This window comes from Lonchura striata, chromosome 8, assembly GCF_046129695.1.
Source record: "Lonchura striata isolate bLonStr1 chromosome 8, bLonStr1.mat, whole genome shotgun sequence".
NCBI lineage: Eukaryota > Metazoa > Chordata > Aves > Passeriformes > Estrildidae > Lonchura > Lonchura striata.
In genome coordinates, this window is record NC_134610.1 from 32,036,070 (window position 1) to 32,059,292 (window position 23,223).

A 23,223-nucleotide genomic window follows, 5' to 3' on the forward strand; every position below is an offset into this window, starting at 1 on the left:
CTGTTCCCTGTGTGCTTGTCTTGGAGCAGAATACAACAGCCAGCATCCAAACTATGCAGAAATGAGTAGTGCTTGTAGTATTTGGATCTTCTCAGAGCAATTCAGGAAATACTGGTAGATGTTTCCTACGTGCCAGTTCCCCCTGTCCCACGGTGCTTCCAGGGGGTTGGCTTGGGGTCAGGTCTGAGCCAGAAGCTGAGGAGCTGCTGTTGATGTAGTGTTAACAGTGGCTTAGCAAATCAAGTTAGGGTGAGGCTGCCTCTCTGTTTGAGGCTCTTTGGTGGTCTCCAGCTGTCGGGATTTGCCCAGCCACAGTAGGCATGTAGTCACTGCAAATCCCATGAATTCTTGCCAGATAGACAAGTTCCTGTCTATACTCAGAGCTGTGTCATTTAGGGGTATATGTTGCTGCTAAACCACGTCCAGAGAGGTTGTATGCCTGCATACTGGCAAAAAGGATCTACTGATGTTGTCTAAACATGAATTTAGAGGCTGTGAGGTTCTTCAGACTTGTATTCTTTAAGCCAACATAAAACAATATTCATGTTAAGCAGCACTTTTTTATTTCCATGAGTTGCAGCTAATGTGTTATTATCAGAGTAATAATAATACAAATTCATTTTAAAAGAAACCTTGTCATTAGTGTTATGCTGCAGAGTTGAGATGGTTATGCTAAATGTTTGTTCAGATGCAGGATAAAGTGATACTAGTCTATTATAAAAATACTTGTAAATATTATATTAAACACTTTCAGTGACTCATTTCCATCAGATATCTAATTTTCTGCTGTAGCTGGAAATTTGTTCTGTAATTCCAGCATGTTCAAATTGTTCATGAAGCCATTTACATGAAATTTCATGTATGGAGTACTGTTGTGAAGAGCCCATTATTAAAAAAAGCTGTGGTCTGACATCTCTTAATGAAAGCAATACAGAGCTGGCAGGGAGCTTCTCTGTGAGGATGTCTGGGGAATTTTCTTTGGTTCCTGCTTGTTATTCTGCTGCATGATTGCACAGTCAGGAATGCTGTCAGGGTCATTCTGTTCAGAGGTGTGTGTTGTGGATCACTCAGTAGCAGTCAAAGTCATCTCCTGTGGACTCTTGGCCAATCAAACATTGTCATGTTCTCTCTGATGCCACTGTGGTCATCATGAGTTGGAGAATTCAACTTCATGAACTTTAGGAGCCTGAAATTTGGCATCCTGCTTTGTTTATTTAGATTTAATTCTGGCCATGGAATTTCCTGTCTTTTTCCATGATGTTAGTCCTCTGTTGAAGAAGGATTTTAAAGGCTGGTGGCAAAAAAAACCCAAATATAGTTTAGGGAGTGTTTTTTCTAAAAAATATTTTTTTTTCTTCTCCCCGTCATGTATTTTACCTAGGGAAAGAATGCCTCTCTCAGTTGAGTCATTTAGAAGTCACATTAGATATTCTTATGTAAGAGGCAGAAATTAAGTATTTTCTGTCAGTCAGTTCTGTCAGTATGTTATTCTATTCCATTACTGAAAGGAAAATGCTTCATAGTTAACTAACCTGCCTAGATGCTGCTAAGGGAAATTAACCTTGTAAATCAGTGAGCATTCTCTGCAGCCACCTGATCCTAGATTTCCTTCGTTTTGTTACAAGTTGCATGGCATGAGATCATCTGTAGAAAAATGTATTTGGGACGTGGTCCTGCAGTGTGTACGAATGAGCAGGTGCTGCAGACACCTGCTGTGCTTGCTCAGCTTTGCCCTCCTCACCCTGCCCAGGCAGGTCATAAACTGAGAAATAAATGCCACTGTATCTTTCTTATATAGGGCTATGGAGCCTATGGAGATCATGCTGGTTTCTTCAAGGGTTTGTAATCAGCTTTTTATGAAAAGAGAAAATTATGCCTATTTTTAGTTACTACTTTTAGTTTTCTTTGCATTGTCTTGAGTACTAAGAATTAAATTGTCTACGTCAGAGAGTCAGTTTTAAATTTGTTATTGCTGTGCTTTTTCTGCGTATGTAAATTCTTGATGGATGTTATTTAAATTTGGATTTGAAAACTGAAATACTGAGGAAGCTTTTGAAAGATTTTTTATTAACTTACACTGATGTGCAAGTGAAAGATTGCATTTGTCAGCATAAATATATTGTGCCTAGGCATGAATGCTTTCATGCCTGCTTTGCAAGGTTTGGTATGCATGAAATAATTTGAAATGGATAAAGTTATTTTATTCCCATATAGCTCTTAGAAAAATTTGGTACTTTCCTTTTGCTTAGCCATTTATAATATAAAGCTTGTTTTCCTAGGTTTTCTTAGTGAGGATAAATGAAGAATTAACAAGGACTCATTATCTTAGGAAATATGTGACTCTTTTTGCTGTGTTTGAGTCTTGCTAAAAAATATGAGATGGAGTTTCTTGTAAACACAGAGTGAATATTTAAGAATAATTGTGGACTTGCAGGTCCCCCATGCTCAGTCAGTGAGATGAGGTGTGTATACTCCTGGTTTGAAGCATATGAACAATACTGTTGCTTAAATTAGTAAATCATTCAAGTGTTAAATGCCTTGATCACTTTGAACTGAAATATTTCTTAGGATGAGCAATCAGCTCGGAGGAAAAACTCCCATATTTTTCTCATGTTTGGGGGTGGGAAGTTGCTTAATTGTTTTCATAATATAGCGTGCACTGCAAAGTAAAGCAACAGCTGTACTGTGCTTGCTTCTCTATAGTTTATAATTTAAATATTATAAGGAAATAATTTTATTTCTATATTAACTTGCAGACATACTGGGTAGTGTAGCAAAATCGGTTTCATTAATCAGTCTGACCAGAAAGCATTAAGACTGTCATACTGATGCACCACATCTAATCAAGGGAAGAACACCCAGTTTCAGATTAAGATAATTAGCACTTCAATGTTTTGTATGACAATAAATCTTCAATGCATCCTAAGTTCTTTGATATTCCAGTGCAACCATAATCCCCTAGTGGATTTAGTAGGATAATTTTATTATTCCTTTCTTCTCAAAGATGATTTGAAAAGCAAATTATAAATACTATGAATGTTGGCATTACAATTAAAAAAGTTTCTGAAATATAACACTGTTTTGATGTTATAAATTGTTTTACATTAAGATCAAAAGAGAAGAAAGTCAAAACAGTATCTAAGGTCTAGGCCTTCTTATTTTAATGAATAATTTCCAGCCCCTAGGTTGCAGATACTCATATTTTTTTTTCGTATAAGCATGTATGATCTCTTCTGTTAGATCTTTGTACTCCAAACCTTTAATTTGGCACAAAGTGTATTATCTTTTGAAGTTTCTCTTGTAAGGACATCCTTGGTATTTAGGATTTTGCAGTTCTAATTTCAACCCTGAAGTCAGAAATTCTGTGCAATTTAGGGTAATTCAGGCCCAGTAAAAATTAAACTACTGTGCAAAGATGTAAAAATGCCGCTCGGCTCCTCCTTCAAAAACAAACATTATCAAGAGGTTTCCCTGCTTGGCTGTATTCCTTACCACTTCTGACTGACTCAGAAATCCTAGGAGAGAACTCTTCAGGGGAGTTACTGAGGTGAGATGTTCCTGATAGCTTATGGTTTGCTGGATGACAAAATACATCCTGAGGTGAAATTTTCACTTACAGTAACCATGTCTCATTACTTGCAGTGGTGAAACCCTCAGTTCAAGTTTGCAGAGAAACAGTTTTCCTTGTAAAATAATTTTGCTGTGAATTGAAAACAAAAAATTACTTCAGTTCCTGGTTTAGAACAATTTATGATATTCCTAAATACTTTTTCAAGTTCTTTCTCATTTTATTTCCCATGGAATTTTGAGTTCTAAGAGGAGAACGTCATATGGTTTTCCTACAAAGCAGATTTCCAAGCTATGAATTTGATTTTAGAAAAAATCTGAAGCTATAGAATTTGTATTAGAAGCAATATTTTATACATATCCTGTACTCAATGATAATCTTAATATCATTTTTGTAAGAGTATATACAGCTTATTCAAGTATTACAGAGGAGTGGAACAAAAATGCTTAAAGAGTTGGTGTGGTTTGAGCTGAGTGAATGTGCAGTAGCATCTTTACACAGGAAAGATCATTCCAAGTTGTCTTACCTTCAAACTATCCTTGTCTCTTCTCAAGTATTGTTTTAGGTCAGACAGATGTTTTATGAAATTACTCTTTGCTTGGTGAAGTCAGCATGACTCTGAAGCAGCTGAAGGGGGAAATTCTAACTTTGGCTGCTTGTGCAAAGCTGAAGGTTGTCCAGGGGTGTTCTCAATGTGGTGCCATTGTAGTCAGCTACTATGAATCTACAAGTCCCTTGGCACCACACATTCAAGTATTTTTACTCATATATCACTGTACAGATGCTCAAGTCATAGGAAGGTGTTACAGAGGGAATTAAAAGAAGGCTTTTTATTAGCTCATATGTAATTTTTTTTCACATTAATAGCTTTAATGTGCTGTATCATGATACCACTGAAACCTTTATAGACTGTTTATTCCCTGCTCTTTTTTCCCTGAAATCTCTTAATGAATTTTTGCTATAACAGAATCAAAATTAGCAGTAGGTGTGTCCTTTGCAATGTCTTGGGCTACTCTTATGTGCACAGATGTTGATGAAGCAGCTGGTAAAACAGGAGGTATGTAGAGGTCACATTCACTTTTGGAAGTTTTGGGTTGATCTTTTTTGTCTTATGACTCCATCTTGTTTGCCAAAATCAAACTGAAGGTGCACTATAGATATAAAAGCAAAGACAATGTGCCTTTGAAATGAGTTAATGGCAAAAGCATATCTTTAATACCCCATCCCCCTATGTTAATGACATTTTCTAGTAAAGGCTAGAAAGCCTTGATGATGGACTACTTTAACAGGAATGTGCAGAGCAAAATATTGTGTGCTGTTCAGTCAAGGAGATCTCAAATCTTTTTTATGCAGTTCAGGCTGCCGTTTTGCATCTGAAAGGAATGGACCAAGTTCTCATGAAGGATTAGCAGAAGTTTAAGGCATGGAGCTGTGTGTTTCCATGCACAGGTGCTCATTCTCTGTCACTGCAGTTCTCATTGCAAAGCTGATCTAGATGGCATCAGGTTTTTATTTTTGGTGGAGGAAGAAAAATAGCAAGGGAAGAGCAAAAGGAGTAACTTGATGCTAAGACCAGAGATACTGTAAAGATGGGTGTGAGGAAGGCAAGCATGCTTTTCTTTCTGTGCTGTTGGTTACAGAAAAAGGCTGTTTTGTTTTATTTTTTTTTCTCCTGTTTTTTTCCTCCTGGTTTTCAGTACATGACTTAGGTAAACCTCTGTCTTGATGTGCCTTGCTAAAATACTTGGGATAACTCTGGGATAACCGGCTTTAAAACATGTCTTAAGAGTACAGTGGAAGACATTAGAAAACAAATAATCTAGAGTGGAAATGAAAAAAATTAATTCTGTGGTATAAGGGTAATGACAGCAGGCAAGTTATAACATTAACTATAAAAGCTTTTGTATTGAAATAAGTCTAATTATTTCATGGAGTACTTGGAATTTGACCACTGGCTGAGGAATACACTGGTTTCTCTTATGGGTAGATGATATGCAGTATGAGACCATGTGTGATGAATGATGGTTAGAGGTAGAAGGAGGACTAGGGAAAAGGATAATCAAGGACAGGAATAAATAAAAGGACAAAACTAAGAAGCATAACTATTGAAAGGGTATGATGATGCAAGCTTTGATCTGAGGCACTATTTTTCTATTTTTCTAAGTTCTATTAATATTTATTTTGTTAAGTATAAACATCATTCATAGGACCCATTCTCATTATGGTAAAGTATCTATTTTTCATTCATTAATAAGGTTAGTTCTGTTTGTTCTCCTTTAATGCTGCACTTTGATTCTGGCTTTTTTGCACTTCAAACGATTTCAGTTAAAGGGCAACAAAGGATTTTTTTTAACCTTTCTAAAGAGCATGATAGTGCCCAACAATTAATTTTAGTAACTAATGATAATTTCATGTATCCAGTGGGAATGAAATTGTTGTGTTGTGATTTAGTGTAGCATGAGATGATGTTAAAAACAGCAGTTAGAATATAGCTTTCAAAAGCAAAACTCTGACCCTAGAACTGTCAAACACTATAGAATTCATTAAATATCTTTATCTTGTATAAAACTGTGGTGTGGTATTCAGTGAAGTTAGTGGAAGTTGGAGGGCTTTGCTACTGAATGATGTCATGCCTATTGCAATTAGAAAAATATTGAGATTTTAGTTAATCAAAATATAGTTTTTGTTCAGTGTGAACTTGTACTGTGGACGCTTTATAAATTACTCATGTTGAAAAAGATGGATTAGAGATTGTAAATTTTTAGAAGCTGAAGCATATTCCCTACTTTTTACTTTAAATAAGAGATCTCATACACAAAATGAATTATTCTGAACTCCAGTTGGAGGCCTTCAGAGTAAACTTTACAGTTCTCATGGTATGAAACTGGAAGGTCCTATCCTGCCTCTTCTCTTTTATAATAAAAAAGGTTCTAAACAACAATAAATGGCTTGCTCAAGTAATCTACAGGAGTAATAGAATAGGCATAATTAAAAGGTGATATGGCTGTATCTTTTTTGATAATTATTTAATTATGGTCCATGACTTGAGAAAGGAAAATATTTAAATAAGTCAATCATATTCTTGGACTAAATCTTGAAATCAATACAGGAGTTTGCACATTATTTCAAATGTATAACCTTTGACTGTATGCTTCAAATACGTTAATATAAGTATGTTAAAACATTCCAATGACAATAACCATGGCTGTAGCTTATGAACCATGGGCTGAATACCTAATGCTTTAAAGTTAAAAAGTTTTTGGTAGGCTGTCCATTGGTAGGGATATAGAGAGACTGCTCACCCCATCTCTATTTGCTCGGAAATCCCTTTATCACAGCACTGATCCCACGTGCTCTAGGGCTTTGCACTCCATTAGCAATAGTTTCTGCCTTCTGTGACAGGGCAAAGAAAAAAAATAATATTGGGACACACGAGACAGATGATGGACTTCGGATCTAGGTAGCATAAGAGATTTGACAATTAGGATGCCTTGGCAAGAACAAACAGCTTGGAAGATTGCAAGAAGATTAAATCAGATTGACTTACCAGAAAAGGAAAATTACATCAAACTCTTCAAGCAAGAGATGGTGTAAAATGCATAAGTTTTTTTATGTGATGATTAATCCAGTCATTGTAGCAAAACATCACTAGTTTTCTTAAAAAGGTATATAAGAATATGTAGGCCACAGTAAAACTGGATTCTTTGACCATCTCACAGAGTCCCCGTCTCTCTTCATCACTGATAGCAATTGTGTTGAAAAAAACTATAGTGGGCTTGGCCTTGTCCAGATGTGGATTTCATAGCACATCTGATCCTATTATGTGCTCTCTCTCTGCCTATTTGGACTGCCCGTATGGTGAAATGATGCTGTTTTCATGACTGAGACAGAACAGCAGTTCTGCTGCTGATGTGGTACTTCATCATACTCATATGAGTCAAGGGCAAAATCTGGGAACAGAATGAGCTGTAGAAAGCTGATGCAGCAAAGAAGGTTCCATTGATTTCCCCCAAAGGGTTACCTGAGCAGACTCTTGATAAGCTTGATCTTTAACTCAAATATCCCTTAAAAAAAACCCCACTTGGACTTGTTCAAAGGTATTTTCTCATGAGTGTGTTCCATACCAAAGCTTGTACTGCAGATGATGAACTCCTAATGTGCAAATACCTCAGGTCTGATCCTGTTGGAATGAGTTGTTAGCTGGGAAATGTATTGCTGTAATAGAAACTCCACCTAATTTTGACAGACTGAGAAGTCCTCCCTCATAATCATCATCAAGACAATACTTTATATTTTATAGTGCTCTTCTCTCTATGGTGGAGAGAGACTTGGATTAATTATCAGGCAAACTCATGTATTTTTTTTTCCCTGCATCATTGAAATTGTACCGTGGTCAGAAAAATATGTAAGATGATATCATTATTCTGTGTCAAAGTAAATGAGAATAAAAATTGGGAAATTTTGCAAGTAAATGAAGACCAAAAATAAACACTCTGGTCTCCCAAATGCTTTGAGAACAAACCTAATTTTTTTTTTTTTTGAATGGGTAGGAATTGAAATACATACCAGCAGATGAGTCTGTAACTAAAACTGCACATATATCTTTAAAAAGGGCAGTCAAAATTGTCTTTGAATAATCCCTGGTGTAAATAAAGTAAGAAAGTGTGGAAACTGCACAAAATGCAGGACAGTAGAGGGACATCACGTTATGGATTGAATATTGAGACTTTGAGGTGAGAGATTATCAGCTGCAAAACAGACCTAAGTCATAAAATCTATTTAGAGATTAGAAAGTTGTCATTCTGGAATTAGTCAGCTTCTCCCACAGTGTTCTAGGAAACCTGCACAGCCTTAAGTGTTGTTTGTAGGGGTGGTTCTTTGGTCATCTCTTTGTTAGATGCCAACTCAGCAGCCCAGGCCCCTGATGTCAGTTTGCAGGATGTGCTTGGCACTCTCAGGGCAGCCCAGGTTCCAGGTGGTGGCAGGTTGGGTCTGGCTTCCATCCTGAGCCATTTGGAATTTCAGGAGGCAGCCGCCCACTGCCAAGGAGGTTCTTATATGTGTATTTGTAATAAAGAACACTTTCCTTGAGTTGTATAAAGTAAACCCATTTTGTGTTTCTTACTTTTTGTTTACTACTAGGCTCAGTTCCATTTCTCATACTAGCTTTGGAGGAAAACAATTCTCCAGCACTCAATCACATGAGCAGGAGAACTTCTTAAGTCCTCCAAATGTACCTATTTAAAAATCAGTAGATTGTGTGCTTTGTTGCAATTGCTCAAGCCTGAGATTGCCTTAGACCCCCATTAGCATTTCTCTGGACTTGTGCTAGGTAAAAACTGTTTAGTTAAAAGAATAAGGCTGTACTCCAACATAACATGAAATTAAGAATTTGAAAGAGAAATATTGATTGCAAATGATGGTTAATATTGTATAGATTGTCATATCATAAGCATCGTGATCATAGCATGGCTTTACAGAATTAATAATCAGTGAGTCTATTAATCCATTTGCACTGTGAGTTCATGTTTTAAAAGCACTTACCTTCTAAATTAATTGTTTAAAACATCTATTTTTTGTGCAGTTGATATATATGACAGTAAGTTATTCTGAGTTTCTATTTTTACATAGCAGTTGTTTTTATTTATTTTTGAAAAATGACTGTCCGTTGTAGATGAATGATTGTGAGACTTTAATATCCTGTTGAGGGAAAAAGCCCTCTCATATAAGTGACTGTGAAAAGCAGTTACAGATTCAAGATGCAAAGGGTAGATTGAATAATTCTTTCTGTTGAAAGAGGTGTGTGCATATGTGTAAATCAGCTTTAGCATTATAAATTTCAAAGAAGTGTTTCTTATTTAATTATTGAGTTGCTCCTCGAATCTGCTAGAAGCCATGTCTGAAAGTAGCAGCAAACATGTACTTCAGATCTGTGCATTTTGTCTTTCTAATTATATTTGGAGTAAGTTTTATGTGTCTAGAGAACTTTTTTTTCAAAAGTCACCTATGAGGGGATTTTCGACACAGCTGTGGCATGTGCACCTGTCTAAAGTACAAGACTCCAAATAGAATAAGAATAGCAAGAATACTCTTGAATAAGAATAAACTCTTGAAGGTGAGCTAGCAAAAAATTTTCTCTGCATTCATTGCCTAAATTAACCCTCCTGCCTTGTATTATACAAAGGCTGAGTGTGAACTGTGTTGACTGGTTAACAGAATTCTGTATCATCCACCCTTCCTTGATGTTTTCCAGGACTTTTTTAGCACCCAAATATCATGAGTGTTTTCTGGTATTTTAGAATTCATTACGCAGTTCTGATTTATAACCATGGCTCAGGAGTTATCTTGGCAATTTTGTCATTGACTTCAGTAAATATTGAGTCTGGCCTGTACCCTATTCAAAATGTATATAAACTTCTGGATATATATACTTGTGGATAATGATTTTGGCTAATTCTTTAATGCTGTATAACTTAGAAAATTATTCTTGGAATCATGCTTTTGATGACTTTTTACTTGACTATTATGTGAATAGAATAATTATGCATTTGATGTTTAAGATTTGATACTTGAGTGGAATAACACTGTTTTGGTGAAACTCCATTGTAGTTATAAAGCATCTGGGGGAGAGGAGAAGCATTTATCAGCTGTTTCCAAATTTGGTGGCATCTTCATTGGTGGCACCTTCATAATTTGTATATTGTGTACATTGTGACAAGGTGGCTTGTAGCTTTGGTGATAAAGTGGTGGAAATAGGCAGATGAGGGCTTTTTCTCTAATTGACTCCAGGGTGTAGCAAGTAAATTTTGAAACACATCACTTACTAATATGTAGCCTTTTGCTTTCAAAAAAATTGTTATGAAAATATACCAGGCATCTTGATACTTATATCATTATATAAAGAAATATTTTTGACTTTGCTGTTCACTCAGCAATATGCAGTAGATGTTTACAGTGATGAATTAAAAAATAATGGAACCTACACAAGCAGTGGAGGTTTCTGCAATGTGATTTTATTGGAGGTATCATAGGGCTATCAGAGTGGCAGGCTTTTGTTTGTGGGCAATAATCCTTCTAGGCAACAAAAATCCTTGAGGCAATTTCATAGAGTTGAGGGAGTTATTTAACTGACAAGGAGCTTGTGAGGCACCACAGGAAAGAAAACACCTTTACTACCAATCAGTCAGTTGGTACATCAAAGCAGTAATTAACCCAAAACTGGCAGAGGAGCACATGAATGTGAGGAAAATGAGGAACGCATTTACCTGTGGCTGACGTGTTTCTTCTAAATTTGAACTAGTAATTTGAACTGGTCTGTTTTCTTAGGATATGTTTTAGGAGCTTTTCTGTATATGCAAAAAAAAGTGATCCAGAAATTCAGTGTGTGAAGTGAGATTTGTTGACTGTTTTCTTGGCATGCTCCACTGAAAGTATTTTTAATATAAAGGAAGATATCTTGAAAGCTTCCTGGAAAAGTATGAGCAAATTCTGTAATATTTGTTTCAAGGTTTTGTCAACCATGTCATGTAGCTGCTGTGGCTATAAATATATCTTAAGTGCTTCATTTTTGAATGCAAAACAGGGTCAAACTCATGAAAACTGAGATTACGTGTATTGTAATGATTTTTTTATTTCATTGTAAAATTCCTGTAATTTACATTTGATGTTACCCAGAATAACAGTCCTTGTAGACTGTTGAAAATATCAAAATAAGGCCTGCAAATTAGTTTTGTCTGGGCAGTGATAAGCATTCATAGAATAAATAAATGGGTTATAGTTAAACACAATGGAAAGTTTTAGATAGATATATGTATCTATCTAAAAAGATCTGGCTTTTAGGTAATTTTCTTTTTCATTTTCCTGTTTAACTGATGGCATAGAGTGTAAAGTGTTTTTCCAGAAAATTGACATTGTAAGGAGATAAGAGCCTTGTTGAACTACACTGTAATTTGCTTTTTGGATGTAAATAATTCTGTATTATAGTCTCTATTATAGATTTTGTGTGTAGATACAAAATTGTTTGCTGTTTTATTTCAAAGCAATGGTGACTAATTTCTAGTATTTCTTGAAATGGAGGGAGAAGGGTCTGCATAATTTGGGACTGATTTCAAGTGTTGTAGCACTAAGGGAATAGGTGTGTAATTTGCTATCATTCCTTGTAGTTGATATGGACTAGTTTATTTGGTGTTCAATTAAGCTTGTAAATTAAGAAGCCAGGCCTGCTCTGACTTGTGTGCAAGGTCACTGGGGACAGTGACTCAGGACATGGCACTTGCTTTGAGTCAGCAGTGATCCAGTGCCTTCAGCTGGGGAGCAGAGTGCTTCTGATGGAGCTGGATTTCAGGTGGGGGAAGAGCTTTGCTCTTGTCTGTTTGCAATCACTAAGAGCTCCCTGGCCTGACCTACTGCAGGAGGGGTGTTTGTCCTGTTGAAACTACAAATTAATTACCTTGGGTGTCCCTGGGAGTTGTGAATATGTAATATCTCACTTGCTGCCAGTTTTATTGCTCTACCCAGAGCAAGGTACCTGCTGCAGCTGATGAAGCACCATGTTCACTATTCTCTTTTTCAGTTCCTATCTTGTATTTTTTCTTGTGAAGCTGAAGAGGCTCACATAATTATGTAAAGTGAAGTGTCATTCACCTGAACCTCTTAGGTTGCCTAAGAGGTGTGTGTGCACTGGGAGGGATTAGAGTAGGCAAAATTCTTATTAATACTAAAACTCAGTTTGTAGTCTTGATGGATGACTTGTTTAAGTCACTATCCAGCTTATGGAGTAGATGCAAGGCTCAGAATGCCTCCTGTACATAATTCCTGCTTGTCAGTGGTGTAGAATGGGACAAAAGACTATAAGTGTTTACCAACTTCAACTGCACTGGAAATTATAAAATAATTTGCAAACAAAAATATTTTTCAGATACTTGAATAGATCTGGTATTTGTCTGGTAAACATTGGCTTTACGACTTATGTGCAAAGCATAGTATTACCATCCTTTTAGTGAGCTGAGAGCAATTTTGATTCAGATACAAATGGTGCAGTAGATGGAATTAAGTGTGTAGACTCAAACATGTGATGTGGAAATCCTCTACCACTTGGTTGTTTAGCCTTGCTAGTTACCAAACTGGGTGAATATGTACAGTGTAATTGAGCCCAAGTCTCTTTTCCTAGGTAGATCTCATTGAACCCACAGGGGTCTCTCCCTCTCTTGTGAAATATGCTAATAGATTTGCTCCAGAACATAGACTGCACTTTATCAAATACCAGGGTTTGCTATTTAAAATGTACACAAGAGGTGGTGTGGCACTGTATGAAGTTTTAATTGAATCCTGGCTTTTAATGTGCTTGTATTTTCTCAAGCCTTCCCCTGCCCGTATAACTTCCCAAACTTGCTCTGCTGCTGTTGAGCTGGGATCCTTGTCCTGGTAGGAGCTGCACTGACTGGAATCATGCTGGGTTGCAAAGGGGTGTTGGTCCAACAAGGAGATTGTGTGTGTGTTTACACAGAATTTATACATATATACCTTGTATATTTGTTCACTCTTGGAAGTAAAATAGTTGGACTGAGAACTGTAGTGAGTTGTTCAAATGATAGTAGAAATAAAAAAAAACCCTGCACTCTATCTTACCTATTATTTTTTTTCATGAGAAAACAGAATGTAGATTGCTCAACAAAGGAGAAATATGGGTTGTCAAATGCCAATGTACTTAATTTCCTTTTTGTGAAAATGGATAAAAGATATTGGATTTGATGTACATTGGGAACAAGAGTGGTGGGTTCTTAGCAGCAGTCAAATCTTGTCTTGCTCTCTTTTTCGGTGAACTGCATTTTCTGAAACTCAGTCTGGTGGCATACAGATATTGTTATGGTTATAGGAGATAATTTCTTTTACTGCTCTTTGTTGCCAAGTATCATTGTACTGTGATTCTGTGTCTGAATGTAAGAAGAGTTTTTTACCTGTTGACTTCTTTCTGCTAAGGTTGATATTTAAAACATGAAGTTTCTGAAGCCAAATGTGTAAGAAAAATGCAGTGCAAGTATTCAATAATCTTCTGGCACCATTAGGGGATAACTATTTTTCTCTCAATTTTTTTAAAACTAGGTTTAGGTATCCACTATATTTTTAATATTAGACTGTAAACTCCACTTGTAGTAATTCACTTCCAGTTTAGCATTCAGCATGTCTATGAATTCAGTCTTGTTATGTTTTTAGAGTAGATAAATTAAGTCTAGCAAGCAGAGAAAAATTAATGAGGAAGCATTCACAGAATGCAGAAATTGTGCCTAATATGAAGTAAACAAGTATAGACCCTATTCTTTATCTACTTTATAATTTTAAACAAGGCAAAAAGTTAAACCCAAGCATGCTAATATGGCACAAAGTTGATCTGATTAAATATTCTGAAGATAAATTATAAAATAAGTTCTGTGGCAGTCCAACTGGCACCAAGCAAACTAATACCAAAGCCAAAACCTCTGGGGAGAGTAATGAAAGGCCCCAAAGTTTTGTGTACAGAGTTATAATGAGAAGTGAATTTACAAACCTAAGCGTAATATTGGCAGCTGCTCTAATTCTATAGACTCCATCCATTTCCCCAGTGCAGATTTTTTGTGGATGCATGCTTATAATCGAAAGAATTTTGGACTTCCTCCTAATTGTTCTGACTTCTTTACTGTGTGAGAAACAAATCTGGGCCAAGCATTGTTTGCCTTGCTCTGGTTTTCACAGCTTTGATCCAGTATGTTTATGTGATTTCCACTCTGCCCAGAAGACCAGGGAAAATGTCTACTTTTTGGCAGTATTTCCTGAAGTAAATGTCTATCATGTATTGGTCAGGTATATCTGGATTTTATTAGACAGAATAACCCACCTGGTTCACCTAGTAGCTTGGAAGATAATAAAAGTGATTAACAAATCTCCAGTAACTCTAAATTGAGTTAGCTAGATATACTGAGAACAAGTCAGAAGGTTCAAGAACAGACTGTGAGAAAAGCTCCTGAATGTTGACCTCTTAGATGTACATGTGAAATGAGGAGACACAGGAAGGAGGCAGCTCTTAGGAACAGAACTATTCCTGTTATCCTCCATGTGCCTGTTGAAGTACTGCCCTCCCTTACTTAGGGGGATAACTCAAGCTAACACCTGTTGGCTGCCATTGTATTTTCATGGATGATTTAGAGATTTGCTGCCCATTTCTAGTGATCTTGTTCAGAAATTATTTAAAATGTTCAGTAGTGTAGGCAGAAATTCAAGTTAGAGCTGCTGTGCCAGCGCTTCCATCATCTGTCAGCATCCTCTGAGTGTTGTGAGCTAAACTTTAAATTTTATTTGAACTGCCTGATATCTGCCAAGGGGCAGGATATCATTGCTAGAGAGAAATCCTCTCATCTTCTGTGACTACATCCCCTATTAGATGTAAGAGCTGTTTGGTATCCAGAGGTGAATTGCATTGGACCTTTACAAGGCACAGGAATCATCCATCCATCCATCTCCCCATCCTTTCAAGGAAAAAGATTTTGAGCAGAGGGCCCTTTGACTCTGCAGTGGAAACTGCTTGGAAAACCTTGCTTTACTAATAAAATTCTGATTAAAGACTTTTTCAGAGGAAGGTTATTTTATGGAAATGGTTAGGTGTTCACTGCTGTGGTTGCTCTGGTACTTGGACACCAGGTTACAAAAAGAGAAAAACTACTGTATCATTATACATGAAGTGAATCAGAAAGTATATTAAAGGAAAAGTTCAGAAGTCAAAACTGGAGAGAGGTACAGAGTAACCCAAAATTGCCATGCAAAATTTTGGAGAAGAGGGTCATAATCTTTCTGAAATATTACTGTTCATGTACTCTCTAACTAATACATTGGGTCTGTTAGACAAAACCAGATAAATAATTTTTAACACAGAAGGATTTTGAGGACAACTCTGACACCCAGAGGAAAGAAAAGGCTTTATGGAAATTTTATATCTTAGAATCACTGCTATAGTGGAAGTGCTGTTTTGTTAATGAGAAATATCAGAAAAATTTAAAATGTTGTGTATTCCTGAGAAGTGTCACTGCAGTAAACCTCCTTTGTGGAATAGCTGAGTCACAATTGAAATTTGGTGCTGTGCAATAGTCCTTTGTTCTAGTGCTTCAACTCTTTAGGGCACAATCCCCATAAGGGGAGATGTGTGAGAAATGTATTTGGAAAGAATTTTTAAAAATTTGTGGTGGCCAAGAAATGTATCATCTTTATGATTCAGGTAGATAAAAGGGAAAGCAAGAAGTGCTATGAAGTAGACACATTCTTTGTACACACCTGAAAAGAGACATGTATGTGATATGTAGGCAGATATCAGTTTTAAATTCTATTTAGTTAATTAGCATCAGTATTAACATACAGATCTTTATCTGCAGAGCTGTATTTAGGCTTCATATATTTTCCTGTCCGTTTGCTTCAGTTTAGCAGTGTGAGATCAAAGCCCAAGGCTTTGCACCCTTGTTTATATCTTGGGTGTATGACCATTGCTTCATACAGAAAACAGGCAGACCTGAGAAATAGTGAGCTGATACATCCATTGCATGGGGTGGAGACAGCCACCTGTCTCCAGATGATAATTTGATAATTTACTTCCAAGCACCTGATTTTTCTAAGATTGTGTTATTATCTCTTGTATATGTGCCTCTATGGCTATAACTGCAAATAGTTTAGACTGAATAGTATTTATAGGTTTTATTGTTTCCTGCTCCCTCTGAATTTGTGGTGCACAAGTGGACCAAAATGTCTTAATAAGGAATTATTGCTGGGTAATTAATCAGCTTCCTCTGTTTTAGACAGTTGCCTCCCAGAACTTACTATAATTCACCTCCACCAACCAATACCTATAGACATTTATTCCCTCATAATATTGTCAAGAAGATGTCAGGTAGTATTGAAAGGGTGTGATTGCACCTCTTTGATCTAAGCAAAATTTATTAGTATTTTGCACCTATTCTCATTCTACACATTTATCTTGCCAGTACCATGAGCTGGACTGAGGACACATCATCAGGGTGTGATCAGGGGCAGGTCTGTCCAAGTGAATAGTAATTTCAGATTTGCAGTGGGAAATGAGTAATTCCCCAGCAGGCAAGTCACAAAACCAGGTACTGACAGCTGGGGCACTGGAAATTTCTCCTTTCAGTGGCCTTCTTTTAAACAGTAATATGAAAACATGCTTAGAAGGTGCAAATAATGTCTACTCTCATTTCAGTCAGTGCAATTTGCTCAGCTTCATCTTGGAGCACTGGAGATATTTTTGTATTTCAAAGTGTATATGACTATTTTCCCAGTATTTGGAAAACTTAGTCAGATTTAGTGTAAATGTTTCTATTCAGACCTGTAACACTTTGATATTGGTTATTTTATTAGTGTATCAAAGTTAACTGACACTGGAAAAAATAATCCTCTTTTTTCAATTAATAATACCACAGTAATTGCCTTTTTATTAATCTTTATTTTGATGCATTCCTGTCTCTATGGAACAATGTGTTTGAAGATGAAGTGAGGTAGAACACTTGAAGGAAAAGGCCAGTGCTATATATTCATTGAAATTAACAGGACTCTTGACTTCAAAGAAAAAAATGGGCTAATTAAGGACAATTGAGGGAAGGAGGAAAAAGATGAGAACCTTTGATTTGAACACACTTTGGAGCAGAGCATGGAGAGATATGAGGATGAGCTCTGTGAGATGGGAGACAGGGAATAACAATGTTGTTAGGGCAGATAGCTGGTACTGCAGTACAGACAAATCTAGCAAGTGTAGGAGGATAAGGAAATACACTAGAAAGGATAATATTTGAACATTTTATCAAGTTTGACCCCCTGGTAGTTGAAACAAGTTTTCTGTCAAGGTCTTGTGGGAGCTGTTTCAAGTGAAGGGAACACATCAGTCGTGAACACAGTGAAGTTCTCTTGAGTAATTCTAAATAGGGTGAAGACTTAGCCCCTTCACCATCATGCCTGGATTTGTATCTGGAGAGAATCTCCATGGAAAAAGATTGTGGAGCATGGCTGTTCTGAAGGAATAATGTCCAAGGCACCCAAAAAGCTGCATGTTGCCTGTCCTCCCTCCTCCCAGTATTTTCAGTATGTCAGAGCCTTTCTTGGCATGTGAGACATTCTTTGAAGTGTTGAAATGGTTCCTTGGGACTCCCTGTTTCTTGGCAAAAAAGTAGGAGCTGTTGTAAATTGCCATGATCCACAAATCCTTGATATTTGCAGGTCACCCCCATGCATCTTTTGAGGAGGAAGGACAAATCTTATTTCTTCCACATTCAAGGAGTGTGTATTGTGTGCTGTACATTCCCTTCAGGTGTTTGCCACCTTTACTGAGGGTGAACTTGTATTATTTGTTGCAAAGTTACTCACAAGAAATGTTGGAGGTATCTATTACAGTTTTACATGAGTTAGAGATTTGACCAAGGTGAAAGGTCAGCAAAATTGTGTAAATTGAAAATAATTTTTTGAGTGCAACAGACCAACCTCTGCATACTACAGTTAAAAATACTTGTAAGAACCTTTCACTTTTTCATTTATCATTACATACTGCTTCAGTTTACCATAAAAAAGACCTCACAGCATGTATTTGGAGAGGAGCCTGCTTTGCTGTAAAACAACAAGGAATATGTTACTTTTGAAAGAAAAACAGTTTTTTCTTTCATGGGGTGTTCTTAGTTATCAGATGAACAACATTTTGGAGGGATGTTTAAGCAAGTATTATGTGTACAATATACAAGTAAATGTACACTTTTGGCAATCCTTTAAGAACTGGAGATTAATCTTAAAGTAGGATCCCTTTCCTTCTGGTGTCACCTTTAGTTATTCCTCCACACAAGCTGCAGCTGTCCCACATTACCCTGGGAGGGGCAGCTCTGGGCCCTGGTGTTCCCCCAGGAGTTTTTGGCAGCTGACTCTTGATGAGGTAATTTGGTAATTGTGGGGAATCCTCAAAAGGTCGGTCTCCCAAATACCTGGATGTTGCAAGGCTATATTTCATTTCTATGTGTTCTTCTTTTCTGTCCATGATTAGTTTTTGTAAAGGTAAAGAAGGGGTTTTAACACCTGTTACTCTCTTAATTAAATGGTGACCATATATATGTAACTATAAAAGTGTTTCTGTTAAATACTTTGGAGGCTTCTATTTTGCTTGTGTGATCTTTATTATTTGATGAAAAGTTTCAGACCCCTGATGGGCCTCGAGTTCTTTTTATTTCTTGGCCAGACTGTGCGTGCTCTGTCTTTCTACTTGTTCTCCCTTTAATTTTAGCCCCTAGAAGTATAAATGGTATTGTTTTGTTACATAAATTATAAATGTTTATAAATAACATAAATATTTATTGTATATAATTTATATAATATAATTTTAGCCTCTACAGGGGGGTTAAAACTTGGATAGTGTTACTCCTCAGGAAAACCTTGTGATGAAGCAAATGAGGCACAGCTGCAATCAATTAAGGTATTTTATTAGTGAGAGGAAACACCTGCTGTTGGACCAAGTACCTCAATAAGAGCAGAAAGTTCTGGAACTCCTTCATTATGCCACATTCACTCTTGGTGGTAGGAGAACCTGATGGAGTGAGTACAAAGTAATGATACCAGGGCTTTCAGAATTTGTGGGTGAATAAAATTTGGTTTGACTTCTGTTGCTTTATTGGACAAAATATTGTAGCTGATCTGTCAAACACAGTAAGCTTGAAGTAAGGGCCTGGAAATGATTCTGTAGGAAGAAGTGGCTCATAAAACAGAGCAAAAAAAGTGTGAGCTGGCAACTGAAGATTGATAGCAGAGATTTTTTTTGTCTGTTGTTGCAGTAGTGATTCCATGTGGTATATTTTAATGCTTTTCACTTTAGATTGCTATACAAGTATGAAGTTTGTCTTGCTCTCTCCTTGTTGGGCAGCTTTATGGCCATGATACTCAGTAAATGTTGAGCTTTTATATGCTGATTTATACTGTTGGTTGGGGATTATTTGTGTGGTTTTTCCTGCTTGAGATCTCAACCATTAGCAAACAAAATGTGCTAGACTTCTGCGTTGTGCATAAATATTCAAAATGGGACTAGGCCCTTGATATTGCCTGTACTTCTGATATAAAGCAGATATAAGTGATAGAATTTTGTTTGCTTTCTTAATGGCTCTTTGTTTCTGTGGGTTACTGTTGGGAAGGTGTTTGGCTGAGGAATCCTGGATTTGTTTTGTGAGAGTGTGGGAAGTAAAACAGCAATTGGTAAAAAAAGCTCCAGCACTTATTTTCACTTGTAATGATAGTTTCTGTTTACGCTATGTTTGTGTTTATGCTATGTTTATTATGTTTGTTTTTTCATTTGAAATGATAGTTTTTGTTTACCTGAATGGGTTCACATTTATGATTGAGGTTTTTTCCTTCTTATGGTTAAGAGCTTTTTAGCTTATCTAAAAATATTTCTTGCTGTAAAGCCTATCTTCTTGAAACTTAGTTTGCATAGAGCTAAGCAATCTCATTGGAAAAAGCCTGCTTTCAAACTAAAGTCCTCTTATACCTAGAAATGCCATAAGTCCTCTGAACCCCACATTTTTAGAGGGAGCTATTTAAGAAATATGCTTAAATTAAAAATAGAAAAATACATATTTGATATTTTTAAAAATCTAAAATTTTAAAAAGTCAAATTTTAAAATATATATTCATTTAAAAAGATGAATATATAAATATTTTAAAAATATCAAAATATTACATAATTCCTTAAATAATGTAATAGTTTTAGTAAATTTAAAAAAACTTTGCTTACAAACTCCTGTAAGAATTTGCTGATATGCAAAATAAAGGTAGTAACTACAACCTATTGTTCATCAAGAGATAAGCAAATTAGTTATCTCACAGAGGATAGTCTAATGTTTGTTAGGTTAAAATCCACCATTGTTTAAAGGAGGATGGGAGGTGGATTATGGCTTTGGAGGAGTCCAGGTGTAATCCCCAATGTATACAAATTGTGTGTCCCGTGTGCCTTGTGGAGGAGCAAGCCAGAGCTGCCTGAATGCTGGTTTCTTTGGGGGTGAGGGGAGGGGCTGTTTTTGTTCCCACATGTGTGATGTGGGGTTTTTCCTCCTGTCTGGCAGCTATTTTAGAGCCTTGTGAGGCTCAGCAGTTGTGCCTGTTTGCTTCATGTTTTAAGGTGAGGTGTACTTTGGTCTTTCTCCAAAAGCATCATCTAAATTCTTTAGTGTAAGCCATTAAGCAACACCTAGGAATGCTACACCAGAATAATATACTAATGTATTTCTAGGAAGGAACTCGCTCTATAATGTGTCACAGTGGCTTAAAAAGGTCTCTGTAGTGGGATGGATTTTGGCACTTGGGCAGAGGTGTGCTTACTTAGAAACAGTGGTGCCTGCCTTGTTCTCTCCTTGCTTTCATACCACTTCTGAGAGCTGGCAGAGATAGGGGAGTTCTCTTATGCCTTTTCCCTTTCCTCCTAATGGCTATTAAATTGCTGAGTGTGGTAACTCCTCCCACCAGTGCTAAAGAATCACAGAGGTGACTCAAAATGCCATGTTTAACTGTGGCCTGGTTTGTGGCTGTGAACATGGTGTCCTTTCAAAAGGTGGGCTGTTTGGTAAAGCAAAGAAAAGAGAACTTGGAATGCCTGTTAGCTGGATTTTTTGTTTGGCTGGCTGGAAAATGCCACTGTATTAACTATAATATAGTAGGGCTTGTATGTAAATAGGCAGAGGAGAATATAAAACTACAGTAAGTTGCCTCTCCTGTTGCATTTTTTTTTTTTTTGGGGGGGGGGCGGTGGGTGACTCATTTCTTGAGGATTTTATTTTTATAAATTGAATTTAACTGGATTAATATTCCTTTCAGAATCTAGATTTTCTGTTTTGGCTTGTATTTGCCATGTTGACTTTATCATAGTGTCAAAATGTCCATATACCTTTGTAGAAGTAAGAACTTTGCCAAGGTATTTTAAGTGATGGAGTCCAGAGAGGAATAATAGAAGAAAATAAGTAAATACTGTTGCAGTTTGTCTACTTAAAAGCTCTCCTAATATAAATTTTTACTGCACTGATTGCTGAATTTAATCAGAGTCCAAATAAATTTCAAACCTTCTCTCTTAGCAAACTTGGAGATGGCAAATTCAACGTTACCTCATGTTGTTGGCATGGTCTCTTTCCAGGAAGGCTTAATGGTACATCAGAATCCACTTTGTTTTTCCAGGAGAATCAGTGCTTTATGATATTGTGGAAAACTTCAAGTCATTACTGTGCCAACATATTTCGGTTAATTTTTTTTTTTGGGACATGAATCTATAACAATTAAATTTTTCAACTGATTTCTTATGCAAATTCTGCAGGAGATGTTCAGGTACATTGATTAGCTCAACCTGCTTGGAAGAGTGAAGACTGCCCCTTTTGCAATGGCTGGGTTATTTCTTTGGGCCTGTGAGCTCACAAGGAAATGCCCTTCAGCTCTTATCCTGGCATGAAGAACATTATGGCACAATAGTTAAAATAATTTTTTTTATGCTCTTAGTATATTTGTAGAACTGTAATGCTGCTGCATAAATTCATTAGGAGCCTTTATGGAATACCTAGCATGGTTGTGGAAAGTGAATTTTGCAGGTGTGGATTGGTAGAATTGCAGTTTTCCCTGCAATATATTTTAGTCTTTTTTGTGAGTTTTCCCCCACTGCTCACTTGGCTCTAATATGTATAAGTGCCTGAGTATTTATTTACCCATGGCAAATCTGTTGTGCAGAAAGTCAGGAAATTGTACACCTCCTGGCTCTATTTACCTTGATCTTATTCCATAAAATATTCATGCTGATAATCTGTGCAGCTCAGAGACACTGAAAGATGATCTGCAAAAAGAAGGAATACTTGCTCTGAACTCTATGGAGGCCCTCAGGAGTCATTCTGATTCATGTCTAGGGATTTCACAAGGATTTGACATGCTTGATCTTTAGCTTGTAATTAATTGTCAGAGCAGCTATCAGCTTTAGAAATGGCTTTCTACTAACTGGCCAAAAATAGCAGTGTTGGTCTTTGAAACTGTTGCCTTTTATGTGTGAAATCAATTGCACCAAGAGCATGTTCTTTTCACAAGTAACAAAAAGGATCCTGTTCGGTAATATCATCCCATTTGTTAGAAAGTGTTAGCACCTCTCATTTCACAAGGCTTTTATTGTACATGGCAAGGATGCATTAAATTTAGTCACATGCAAAAAGAAATCTGCCACTGGATATTCCTCATAAAGTTACTGGATATATGTGATTTCTCTGTATTTTAACACTTATTTTAATGCAACATATTAAGCTGGTCAGATGAGGAAGGAGCTCTTTGAAAGGCTATTGAAAGTCCTCTTGCCACCTCATCTCTCCTGCTGTCAGTATATGCCTGATAGTTAAGAAAAGCTTGAAACTGGTAGAGTTTCAAGCAAATTTTTCCCATCTACCGCTTCATTACAATAAAAAGAATAGATTCTATTAAGTGAGCCTTTCTCCCTGCAAGTAAACTGATGTTTGATAGGGAGAAAATGTATGGCAATGGATGGGGAAAACTTAGCAGATCTTCCTGCACCTGCTGCAGTGCTCTTCATCCATGGGGAAGGAGGGCTGGTGGCAGTGTCTCTCTTTAGGATATCCATGTGCTTGTGCTCA

The 23,223-nt window shown here is 36.7% G+C and overlaps 1 long non-coding RNA gene across 1 annotated transcript in view; it reads left to right on the top strand.

Annotated features, from left to right (window-relative positions):
• The first annotated feature begins 1,773 nt into the window (after nt 1-1,773).
• LOC110479921 (uncharacterized) overlaps nt 1,774-23,223 on the top strand; it is a 65,131-nt gene continuing 43,681 nt past the window's right edge. Inside the window, exon 1 of the long non-coding RNA XR_002467029.1 lies at nt 1,774-1,838. This is a non-coding gene — a long non-coding RNA (uncharacterized LOC110479921). The remainder of the gene's footprint in view (nt 1,839-23,223) is intronic.